A 13,183-nucleotide genomic window follows, 5' to 3' on the forward strand; every position below is an offset into this window, starting at 1 on the left:
GCCTCCCAAAGTGCTGGGATCACAGGCGTGAGCCACTGCACCCGGCCTTAATTCTTGAGACTTTCAGTGGTCTGAGCCTCTGGCTCCTTCTATCATTCCCAGTTCCTCATCCCTTCCCCACCTCAGACATAGCCGTTCTGGTTTCCAGATCAGATATATGCTATTTTCTTGCTGGACTCCAACAGTAAAATTAGCCTTGTACATTAACTCAGAGGGATCCATGCCTGAGGCATGGCAGAAATCAGGCTCTAAGCAGGTATTGGAGAGAGGGGCTAGCTCTGGAAAGGGACCCTCCTTTCCCTTCGAAGTGTGGTAGAGTAGCCCAGAATCTAGGCCACACCCTTCCACCACGGCCCTCTGCTGCCTCTGCACCAAATTTGGTAATTGACTTGTTAGGTCCTGGGTTTCAAAAAGGAGACAGGCACAGGCAGAAGGGTTTTACGAGCTCAATTTCCATAGGGAACTGGGCTAAATATTTCAGTTCTGATGATGTTGCAGAATGTTTGGGACATCCTCCCTCTTGTGGTTCCCTCCCTTTCCCTGCCTGTGAGTTTTAGTATGAATTCAAATAAACCCTTTTTCTCTTCCTCACGGAACTCTTTCCTGTCAATCTAAAGGAAATTCCTGGGACAGCTCACCTCCTCCAGGAAGCCCACCTAAATGGAACACTCCTGCCTCCTTTTCTTGCTGTGAAGTGGGGAAGGAGTGCCCTGGGAGTGAGGAGACTTCAATGCTGATCCTCATCTTTGTGGGAACTGTTGCGTGACACTGGGCAAGTCCTTTCTCCTCTCTCAGCTCAATTTCTGCCTCACTTTAATGACTTTCAGTGGCCAAGATTGTTTCTACAGATGCTTCCAGCTCTGATAAAAAGAACCCTGTCTGTGCTACTGGGTCAGCCAGTGCTTACTCCTAAAGCCTTTCAGCCTAACAGGGGATTTGGGCCACTGTCAGGATATCCAAAGAGACCCTTTGTGAATAGGTGTGAGCATGTGAAGCTCAAAGTGGTTTTCATTCTAGTTCAGTAAATGCCCGTTGGACAATGACTGTGGGCAAGGTTGTGCATGTGGCCACATGGGCATATCAAGACAGTGCGTCCTGTCAGGGATTTATGGTCTACCAGGGGATGAATGAGAGATTTGCAAACAGCTATTGAGACAAGGCAGAATGTAGTAGCATGCATTAAATTCATTAAGGGCTCCTTACTAAAAATTCGTATTCTTTGTTCCAGCATCCCCTCCCCCTCGCTGAGTTTCCACTACATAGGAGTCTAGAAATCTGCATTTTTAACAACCTCCTAGGTGATTCTGATGCTGTGGACTCAATGGCCATGCTCTGGAAAGCACTGATGGACATGCTAAGGGAGCGGGCTCTGGGGTGGGCTCAGTTGCTGGCACCTTGGAATTTAGTAGGCACTAAATGAAAAGTTGATGATCAGATAAAAGAATGTGTGACCCTGGGCAAGTTATCTAACAACTCTGAGCCTTTCTTTACCCATTTGTAAAGAGGTAGCAACAACAACTTCCTCATAGAGTTGCTGGGAGGGTTACACACTGAAATCAATGATAAACATTTATTTGTAGGACCTGTGCCATCATAAGCACGCAGTACTGTAGGTTACATTATTACTATTATTGTAAGTTACAGACAGTATTTTGGGACCAGTAAAGACCTCATGGATGAGGTAACTTTATATCTAGGCACTGGCAGATAGGTGGGATTAATTAAGGAGTAATAATAACCATTCTGCAAGAACTCTTTCAGAAGATAGAAGAAGAAACACCTTCCATCTTGTTTTATAAGGCCAGCATTACATGGATACTGACAAAGATAGTTTAAAGGAAGAAACTAAAGACCAAAATCCCTCATGGATATATATATTCAAAAATTATCAGCAAGATATGAGCAAATTCAATCTAGAAAGATACAAAAGGATAATACATCATGACCATGTGTTTAAAACTATTGTTTAAAATATTGAGCTATATGCTTAAAATGTATCCCAGAAATAAAACTTGCTCAACATTCAAAGAATTAATGTATTCACCATATTGACATAGAAGAAAAAAAACATTTGACTGTATTGATAGATACAAAACATTTGACAAAATTCAACACCTTTCATGGTAAAAACAAACAAGCAAACAACAACAACAACAAAGACAGATTCTTAACAAACTAGGAGTAGAAGGGAACTTCATTAGCCTGCGAAGTGGCATCTATAAAAACCCATGGCTAACATACTTAATGATGAATGTCAATACTTTTCCCATAAGCATTGTTTGGGGACAAGCAAGGGTATTTGCTGTCACTGCTCCTATTCAGCATCATACTGGGATTCCTAAATAGTGTAATAATGCAAGAAAAATAAATAAAATCATACAGATAAGAAGAAAGAAATAAAACTGATTTATTAATATATGATGTGATTGCATATGTAGAAAATCCAAAGGTATCTTATTAGTCAATGTATTTCTCTATTGAGAAAATCTTGATTTATACAGATAGGTGGGTGTAAATGGTAACAATATTTGTAACTAATTTGACTTGAAATTTCTGATTACTTTCCATTGAAAGAGAGATGGCAGGGGAAGTTGTAGTTCAATATGCAGAACGCTGAGTTAAGTAGTGCGTTGTTGAACTCCATTAATTAAAATTTACTACAAATCAGATTTGAATGTGCATGCTGTTTATTTTAAAGTCAACTTTAACGAGGATTCACTTATGAATAATAAAATGCATTGCATTACACTTTAAGCATATACCTCAATATTTTTAAACAAATGTATACATCCTTATAACCACTACCACACTACTCTAATGAGTTACCCTATGCCCCCAGGCAACTTTTGATCTCCTTGTTGATACCAGTGACTAGTTTTGCCTGTTCTAGGATTTCTTAGGGTTGCTGTACCTCCTCTCCAACACTGGGCATTGCCAGTCTTTTTCATTCTACAGGGCGTGCACGTTGTCTTATTGTAGTTTTAAAGCATTTTCCTGATGACTTGCGATGTGCAGCACCTTTTTTTGGTTCTTATTGGGTGTTTGTGCATGTTTTAGGAAAGGTCTGTTCAAATCTTGTTAAGTTTCTATTGGGCAGTTTGACATACATAGTTGCAGGAGTTCTTTATATGCTCTGGATGACAGTCACTTGTCAGGTGTATGTATTCTGAATATTTTCACTCAGTGTGTGGATTTTCTTGTCATTTTCTTAATGGTATCTTACAAGCAGCAGAATTTTCTAATATTGATTAATTCTAATTTATCAAATTTTCTTTATAGTTTGGACTTTTGGTGTCTTAAGGCATCTTTGCTTACCTAATGGTCACAAACATTTTCTCCTACAATACAAACTTTTATTCTAGAAGTTTTCTAATTCTAGTGTTTACATTGTCTATACCCCATTTTAAGTGGCCATTTGGGTATGGTATAAGATAAGGGTCCAAATTCATTTTATTCCCCCAAGTAAATATCCAGTTGTTTGGACATCAATTGTTTAAAAGACTGTTGTTTACTTGTTGAACTACCTTGGCAACTTTGTCAAATACCAAATGGAGATATATGTGTGGGTCTGTTTTTGGATTCTTTATTCTGTTGGTTGATTAATGTATCTGTGAAACACTTCAAACATACGGTATTGATATGGTGGCTTGAATCAGTCTTGGAATAAGCTAGTGTAATACCTCTGATTTTCTTCTTTTTTAAAAAAATTATTTGGGATTGAATTTTTGAATTTTTGAACTTTAGTATCAGTTTGTAAGTTTCTATCAGGAAATACTGCTGGGTTTTAATTGAAATCATGTTGAATCGGTAGGTCGGTTTGGGGAGAACTGACATTTTAAGTATCTTGAGTCTTTCAATCTATGAACATAATACCTCTCTCCATTGCTTTAGGTCTTCTTTAATTTTTCTCATCAGTGTGTTACAGTTTTTAGTGTACAGGTCTTATATGTATTTTGTTAAATTTATCTCTAAGTATTTTATGTTTTCATGCTATTATAAGTGGTATTTAAAAATTTAGTTTGTTGTTGTTTATCACTCATATATAGAAACACAATTTTAAAAACTGGCCTTGTTTCTTGTGAGCATGCTAAATTCATTTGTCACTTCTACTAGTTATTTCGTAGATTCCCTAGGATTCTATATGTACATAATTATGTTGTCTATGAATAAAGATGATTTTGACTTCTCCTTTCCAAACTGTTTGCTATTGTTTATCTCCCCTCATTGGTCTGGCTAGGATCTTCAGAGCAATGTTGAGTGGGGGTAGCAAGAGTTGCCATCCTTCCCTTTTCCCTAATCTTGGAGGGAAGCATTTATTATTTTTTTCACCATTGTCTATAATATTAAATGTAAGCATTTTTAAAATTTGTTTGTTTTGTTAGATGGGCAAGTTCAGGAAGTTTCCTTATACTCTTAGTATACTGCGTGTTTTTATCTTTAGTGAACATTGATTTTTTTCGAATACTTTTCAACATTCAGATGATCATATAACTTTTCTCCCCCACTCTGTTAATATAGTGAATTTCGCTGATTAATTTTCTAATGTTAAATTAATCTTGTATTTCTGGAATAAACTCCATTTGGTCATGCTATATTATTCTTTTTTTTTGTTTTTGTTTTTTTGAGATGAAGTCTCGCTGTGTCATCAGGTTGGAGTACAGTAACACAATCTCGGCTCACTGCAACCTCCGCTTCCCGGGTTCAAGTGATTCTCTTGCCTCAGTTTCTTAAGTAGCTGGGACTACAGGCACGTGCCACCACGCCCAGCTAATTTTTGTATTTTTAGTAGAGACGAGGTTTCACCATATTGGCCAGGATAATCTCGATCTCTTGACCTCGTGATCTGTCCACCTCAGCATCCCAAATATTAACCTTTTTATGCGTTGCTGGATTCAACTTGCCATTTCATTGAAGATTTTTGTGTCTGTCTGGAGGAATGAATGTCTTTGTCTAATATTCACGAATGTACTCTATAGGCTTGCAGTAGCCCTGAGACAAGAGAGAGTGAAAAGGTGTGAAGAGAATTAACTTTTACACTGTGCTTTTATACTGTATTTTATTGTTTGAGTTTTTGCACAAAGCATGTATTTCTTTTATAATAACTAAAAAGATTTATTTTTTCAAGTAGCCGTAGTGGCAGAGCGTTAGAAACTACTGCAGGTTTCTGTTCAGGGTCTTAAGGAAAATGAAGCCAGCAGCCTGCTGAAACAGCTGGGGCAGGAGCGTGCACAGGAGAGTGTTCCAGGACGCACAGGGAGGCGGGGAGCAGAGAGAGGGCTTGGAGACTCCTTATAGCAGGTTCTAGCTTTGCCTATTTAGACTGGAAATTTCCTAAGAGATAGAAGAACACTTTCTCAAGTTCATGACCTTGACAGAAGTTTATCTGGGGTCAAATATGCAAAGGGTACTCAAGAAAAATTATCAGAAATGTTTAAGAAGGTGATGACTTTCACTAGAATCCCAGACTTGCCCGAAAAGGAGGAGGAAAAAAAATAGTGGAGATTGTCCAATTATATTCGGTCTCGGCCTGGGCACCTGCCCTCCTCCTGTCACTTTTGTCATAGCTAATCTCTTTGGCTTTGGCCTGTCCTCTCGCCCTGGTCTTACTCTCCCCTTTCTGGTTTTCTGTGAGCCCCACTAAGACCTCTTTCTCAGCTCTCTTTAGTGGGGCTAGTGAGGCTCTCACCTCATCTCTGTTAAGACTGCACTTTCCCTGCTTCCTCTCCTCCCCTGAAACCTGCTCAAAGTGCACTACCTCTAAGTGGGGGTCCAAATTCATGTCTCCTCAGCATTTATGGACCCAACTCAATATTTCTGTTTTGAGCTCTTGAATCAGTTGGCCTTGGTTCAAATCCTATTTCTACTTCTTAACTAGTTGCATCATTTGGGCAAAGCTCTTAGTCTTTTAAACCTTAGTTTTCACTTCTAAAAAAATGAAGACAATAACAGTGGCTGCCTCATAGTGCTGTTGTGGGGATTAAAGGAGATTATCTTTGTAAAGCACTTGCCACGGTTATTCACCTGTGGCGAACAGATTGAGAAGGGCTGCTCTTGTTACTCTATGCAGGAGTTGATGTGATTCCCAGCGTGAGATTGAATTATGAATTATGAAGCAGATTTGAGGTATCCTTTCCTCTGACGTTGTTCTCCTCTGAGCCCCATGAGAGGATCTACTGATTATTCTGTTTTCATGCTAGCAGGCAATCTAGAGAAGTCACCAACAACACGAGCTGCTCTATGTAGATGGGGGTGGATTTGCCGGGTGGTCAGGATCCACTCTTCCCTTTTCCTGAGAGTAAAAGGAAGGAGCCCTTGGCCAGGCAGCTGGGGCCCTAGGGCCCTGAGCTTGCTCTGTAGGCACTGGCTGTGTGACCTTGAGCAAGTCACTGTTTGTCCGTGGCCCTGTGAAGGTTCCTCCTCCACAGTAGAGGAGCTGCAGGGTTCCTCTTGCATGTAGAAGCTCATGCTGCCGCCAGGTGGAGAAGGGGAGACCCTACCTTCAGGGCCCTCTCTGCCTGTGGTGGACGCATGGCCCAGACACTGGGTGGTGTGGGAGCCCTGGCCACTGTTCGTTTACGGGACACTTCAAGAAGCCGCCTCTCAATGCTGTGTGAGATGGATATTAAGGGATGTAGAAAGGGTGTTGGGGTGCATGGAGCTGTCTCTCCTCAGCTGTGGTGTCAAGCACTGTCTCAGCTCTCGGGCCACCGTGTCTGGTTTCTGCTCAGGGAACAGAGCCTTCCTGAGAGGCGACACCATCTCCTGAGGGTCTGGTGCAGCATCCAGGTTCATGTCTAGGGCTGCCGGGTCCTCAGGGGACAGCTGGAGCTTCTGAGGGTCCAGACCTCAAGCTAGGAATGTTGGACACGCTGGTCCTTACTTGGGAGATGAGGAGTCCAGTTTAATGAGAGTCCAGGTCTCCAGCTCAGGGCACACAAACCTGTGGGTCTCCCTCCCAGAGGCAAAGGCCAATCTTCTGGCCCTGCTCTGTCTTAGTATTTGTCTGCCTGAGCGCACATACCTGCTCTGGCTCCACCCCCACCTTTTTGTCTTCTGTGGCAATTTGGAGATGGGCTTTTGGGTCAAAACAAATGCTTTTTCTCTTCTCCCTCATGCATCCAAACGCCAGACCCCACAGGAAAGCCCCTCTCAGTGGGCCTTTGGGTATCGGTCACCTTCTCCCTTGCCTCTCCCTGCAGCCTCATAGTGCTCTTAGCCTACTCTGTCTTGTTCTGTGATGCAGAAGCAAGAGCTCTTCTCCTGTCTCTGGTCCTGAAGTAAGGGCATGCATAAACACCTTTTGAAACATGATACTATCAATTCTCAGTTACCACCTTAGTGGATGTCAGCCATGGTACTGATAATCTACAACCACGTTTAGCAAGAAGTTGTTTTTATTTCATTTTACAAGGCCTCCTATGACTGATTCTGAGACAGAGGGACTCTTTGCCTTCCCTGGGTGGCCACCAAAGGGAGGAGGAGAGAGGAAGATCTATGGGGACTGGGAGGGTGAAAGTGTGTCAGCCTGACCCCACCCCATTCCCTGAGAAAGTCAGGTGGATTATCCACCTAGAGAGCAACCTGAGAGTGGGCTAGGTTCAGGTGTCTCCCCCTCTGCCGGAACGAGGATAAAAACATAGCAGAAGCAAATCCTTCACAAGGGCCATGCTTCAGGCAGAGTCTAGTTTGAAATAATGTCCAGTGTGACCTGTTGGACTATAAGGGGTGTGACTAGAGCCCTGGAACCCTGCAGTTTATGAAGGAGATCTTGCATCCTGTGTTTTGTTGTAAAGGGTTGACCACTGCCACCTTACCCTCTCTCCCACAACTTTCCATTAAATTTCACGGGGAATTGATTCTGTTTGGAAACTTTACAAATATTCACTAATAAGATTGTCGCTGAGTATTGTTCACTACCCCCAGATTGCCATCCTGCAAGGCCCACATGTGCATGTGTACACACACACACACACACACATACACACACACACATAAACACACATATGTTCACTCTCTGTTCTATCCTTGCTTGGCTGTCTGTGCTGACAGGAGGGAATACTGGAAGGGGTGCTATTCCTGTTCGGCTTTGGAAGGTGGGCACAAAGGACCCTTGTTTCCTCTCTCTATTAGGAAAAGTCAGCTTCCATTTTTTACAGCAATAACTTTAGGCCTTGAGCCTTGTTAGGCAGCCAAGCTGGTGTTATTATTGGCTAATTGCAGGGTAATAGTGTTGCTATCATTATTGTTAGGAGGATTATTATCAGGCAGCTAAATGGCCAGAAGGTGTGGAGTGGGAAAAGCAACCTGGGGGCTTGGGTCACAAGGGCAGCTTTCCTGTTTTGTCTCCTGCTTTGCTCGGAAGGCAGTTTCCAGTCCAGCACTGCACTTGGAGTCCAGAGGTGTTGTATTGGAAGGCAGGTCTTATCAAAAGTTCCCTGCTGTGAGCTCTGTTTTCAGCAGCAAGGGGAGGAAGATAGCCAGGGATAATGGGGCACAGGTCCTGCCTTTGAGCCACTCCTACACTTCTGAAGAGGCAGCGTGCATTCATTCAACAACCATTTATGTGCCAGATTCCGTTCTCAACACTAATACAAAAGGGTGGCTAAGCCCTCTGGCTACTGGGAAGCAGGTAAGTGAAGGTGCAGAGTATAGTGAGACAGATGCTATCTTGGGAAGAGTATCTCAGGAACAAGGGACTCAGATTAGGAGGATAAGGGAGACTTCCTTGATGAAGAACCCTCAAAGCTGAAACCTGAAACCTGAAAGATGAAGAGTTAGCCAAGGGAAAGGGAGTGTTTAAGTAGAGGTGCCGTATCTACTGTGACCAGAGCAGTGCTGGGCACATAAGTAGGTGCACCATAAATGGTTGCCATAAATGGTCAAATGAAAGAAAAGGAGATTGACAAGAGCATGAGAAAGTACAGTCTGGTGGAGCTTGGAGAGAGATGTGGCAGGACAGGTGGGCGGGGCAAGATCAGGACGAGAGAGCACTTCTGCTTAGAGGTGCCCAAGGTAGAGTGGCCACCTTGTTCCTGTTTGCCTGGAACTTTCCTGGTTTTGAAACTGAAAGTCCCACATCCTGAGAACCCAATAAGCCCAGGCAAATGGAAAAGATTGGTCATCCTATGGCTGCATTGCCTTCCCAGATTTGGACTCCATGCTGCAGCTTTGAGCAGTGGACTATTAGACACAATGGCAAGAATGCTTGCTTACCTAGCAGGCAGGGCATAGCTGAGCCTGCTGGGTGGCCCCCCGTATCCTTTCTCCTTTTCTTTCACAGAAGTAGAAATTTAGATGAGCACATGGCCAGCCCCCAAAGATGACATTTCCCAGCCTCCCTTGAAAATAACTGTGGCCATGAAACTAAACTCTGGTCAGAGGGATATGAGTTGTGGTATCTTGCTCCTGATTGTGCTGTTAAAAGGCAGAACTCCTGAGAGTGGGTTCAGGCTCTGATGAAAACAATATGAGGAAGTTTAAAAAACTCTCCAAACTCAAGACCTGACCCAGACCTTTTAAATAAGAATCTCAGTGTCAGGGAAAGGGCTAATTTTTTTAAAGAAAGATTTCAGGCAGTAGTGGTTAAAAGGATGGACTCTGCAGTGGCCTGCCTGGCTTCCAGTCCTGGTTCTAGCTATGTGACCTTGTGCAAGTAACTTAACCTTCTGTGCTTCAGTTTTCTTATCTATAAAATGTGTGTTAACTGAACCTTCTTGATGGAGTTATTTTGAAGATTAGTGTGCTCAGAACAGTACCTGTCATATACATGCTTAATTCATTAATGTGCTCAGTAAATGTTGCAAGATGGTAACATATATCTATATCTATAATTAAGAGATAGAGCACCTCTACTTAAACACTCCCTTTCCCTTGGCTAACTCTTCATCTTTCAGGTTTCAGGTTTCAGCTTTGAGGGATCTTCATCAAGGAAGTCTCCCTTATCCTCCTAATCTGAGTCCCTTGTTCCTGAGATGCTCTTCCCAAGATAGCATCTGTCTCACTATACTCTGCACCTTCACTTACCTGCTTCCCAACAGCCAGAGGTCTTGGTCACCCTTTTGTATTAGTGTTGAAAACATAATAATTCTGTATCTATAATTAAGATATAGAACATTTCCATCATCACAAATTTCCCTCATGTTGTCCTCATTTGGACACATCCACTTCTCTCCTGTAACACTCTGTTCAACCCCCAAGCAATTACCAATCTGTTCCCCATTTCTGTATTTCAAGAATGTTATATAAATGGAATCTTTTCAAGAGTATTACATAAATGGAATCATACAATATACAAATCATACAGTCCTTGAGGATTTTTTTTTTTTTTTACTCAGTATAATTCTCTAGAGATTCACATGGGTCATTGCATGTACTGATAGTTCATTCCTTTTCATTGTTGAGTAGTACTCCACGACATGAATGTATCATGGTTTGCCACCCATTGAAGGGCACCTGGATTGTTTGCATTTTTTGGCTATTACAAATAAAGCTGCTATAAATGTTTGCATACAGGTTTTTGTGTGAACATGAGATTTCATTTCTCTGGGATAAATGATCAGGTTTGTAATTGCTGGGATGTATGGGAGTTGCTTGTTTGGTTCTTTAAAAACTGTCAAACTGTTTTCCAGAGTGGCTGTGCCATTTTACATTCCCATTAGCAATATATGAATGCTCTAGTTTCTCTGGGTCCTTGCCAGCATTTAGTGTTGCCACTAAGTTTTCTTGAAGCCATTCTGATTGGTGTTGAGTAATATCTCCTTGTGGCTTAAATTTGTATTTCCCTAATGTTGAATTTCATTTTGTGTGCTTATTTGCCATTCAGTGAAAGTCTTGTCATGTTTTTGCCCATTTTCTAATGCAATTGTTGTTCTTTCGTTGTTGAGTTCTGAGAGTCCATTATGTATTCTAGATCCTAGTCCTATGATGAATATGTGGTCTGCAAATAATTTTTCCCAGTCTGTTGCTTGTCTTCTCATCCTCCTTAACAAGGTCTTTTGCAGTACAAAGTTTTTAATTTTGATGAAGTCCAGTAGATTTCTCCTTATATGGATTATGCTTTTGATGTCAAATCTAAGACCGCTTTACCTACCGTTTATCTTGAAGATTTCCCCTATTGTTTTCCTAAAAGTTTTATAGTTTTATATTTTATAGTCAATTAAGTCTGTGATCTATTTTGAGTTAATTTTTGTGCAAAATATAAGACTTAGATCAAGATTTTTTTTTTTTTTTTTTTGCGTATGTATGTACAATCACTTCAGCACCATTTGTTGAAAAGGCCAACTTTCTTCCACTGAATTATTTTTGACTCTATGTCAGAAACTAGTTGAGATCCAATTTATCTTTTTTTTGTTTTGCTTTGTTATTGCTTGTGCTTTTTGTTTCTGTTATGGGTTGAATTGCATTCTCCAAAAAAGATATGTTAAAGTCCTAACTCCCAGTACCTCCAAATGTGAGTGTATTTGCAGATAATGTGCTTTAAAATTTTTCTTTTGAGACTTCCTCTTCAATCCATGAATTATTTAGATTTATATTGTTTAGTTAATAAGTGTTTGGATAGATCCTGTTATCTTTCCTTTGTTTATGTTCAGTTTATTTATTTTAGTCAGAGAACATACTCTGCATGGTTTAAGTTATTTACAACTTATTGAGGTTTATTTTATATTCCAGAATATGATCTGTTTTGGTATATGTCCTGTGGGCACTTGAACAGAATATTTATTCTGCTTTTGTTAGGCAGAATGTCTTATAAATATCAATTAGATCCTGTTGGTTGATGGTACTGTTGAGTTCTTTCATATCCTTGATAATATTCTTGCTAATTGTTCTATTGACTGTGAGAAAGGAATATTGGAGTCCCTAACTATAGTTGTGGATTTGTCTATCTAATATTTTAGTTCCATCTGTCTTTCATTCACATATTTTGCAATTCTTTTGTCTGGTGCATAAACATTAGGAATGTCTTCTTATTAAAGCATTGTTTCTTCTTGGTGAATTGGTTTTTTAAAATTATACAATGTCTCTCTCTGTCTCATAATTTTTTTTTGCTTTGAAGTATACTTTATCTGGTGTTAATCTAGCCACTGACATTTGAGATGAGTTTTTGTAGATAGCATATAGTTGGTTCATGTTTTAAAATATACTCTGTCAGTCTCTGCCTTTTAATTGGTATATTTAGACCATTTATATTTAACATAATTATTGATATATTAGGGCTTAAGTTGCCATTAAAATTTTTGTTTTCTAATTATTCTCTTTTTTCCATTTATGTTTTTCTCCTACTGTCCTGTTGGTTACTTGAACATTGTTAAGAATCCATTTTGATTTGTGTAATGTGTCTTTTAGTAAATGTTCTTGTATAGCATTTTTAGTGCTGCTGAGTATTTTATTACATATACATAATTTATTACAGTCTATTGCTATCATTGTTTTATCAGTTGAAGAATCCTTACCTCTTTATATTCCTTTACTCTCTCTCATTTATAGTATAATTTCTTAAATATTTCATCTAAATACATTTAGAATCACATCAGACAGTGTTAGAATTTTTGCCTCAACCATCGAACATAATTTATAGGAAATTCAAGAGAAGGAAAGTCTATTGTATTAACTCATTTTTAAAAAATTATCATGTTTTTTTCCTCCTTCCTAATGTTTCAAGTTGTCTTCTTTCATCAGTTTCTTTCTGTTTAGAGAACTTACTTTAGCCATTCTTTTAGGGTAGGCCTGCTGGAAACACATTCTTAGTTTTTCTTCATCTGAGAATGTTTTCATTTTCTCTTCATTACTGAAGGATATTTTTACTGGGCATTGAATTCTGCATCAACAGTTATTTGCTTTCAGCACTTTGCCACTCCCTGCTAGCCTCCATAGTTTCTGATGAGAAATCTTCTGTCCTTCAAACTTTTGTTTTTTCCCTAAAGCTAAAGCATTGCTTCTCTTTAGCTGCTTTCAGGTTTTTCTTTGTAGTTTTCAGAATTCTGACTCTAGTATGTCTGGGTATGAATTTCTTTGAGTTTGTTCTATTTAGGGTTTGCTCAGCTTCCTGAATCTGTGAGTTTATGTCTTTTGCCAAATTTGGGGAATTTTTATTCCTTATTTCTTTGAGTTCTTTTTCAGCAATCCTTATTTTCCTTTCCTTCTGAACCCCAGTAACTTGACTGTTAGATCTTTTGTTAGAGTCTCC

Source organism: Rhinopithecus bieti, unplaced genomic scaffold (assembly GCF_001698545.2).
Source record: "Rhinopithecus bieti isolate Rb0 unplaced genomic scaffold, ASM169854v2 scaffold_56806, whole genome shotgun sequence".
Lineage (NCBI taxonomy): Eukaryota > Metazoa > Chordata > Mammalia > Primates > Cercopithecidae > Rhinopithecus > Rhinopithecus bieti.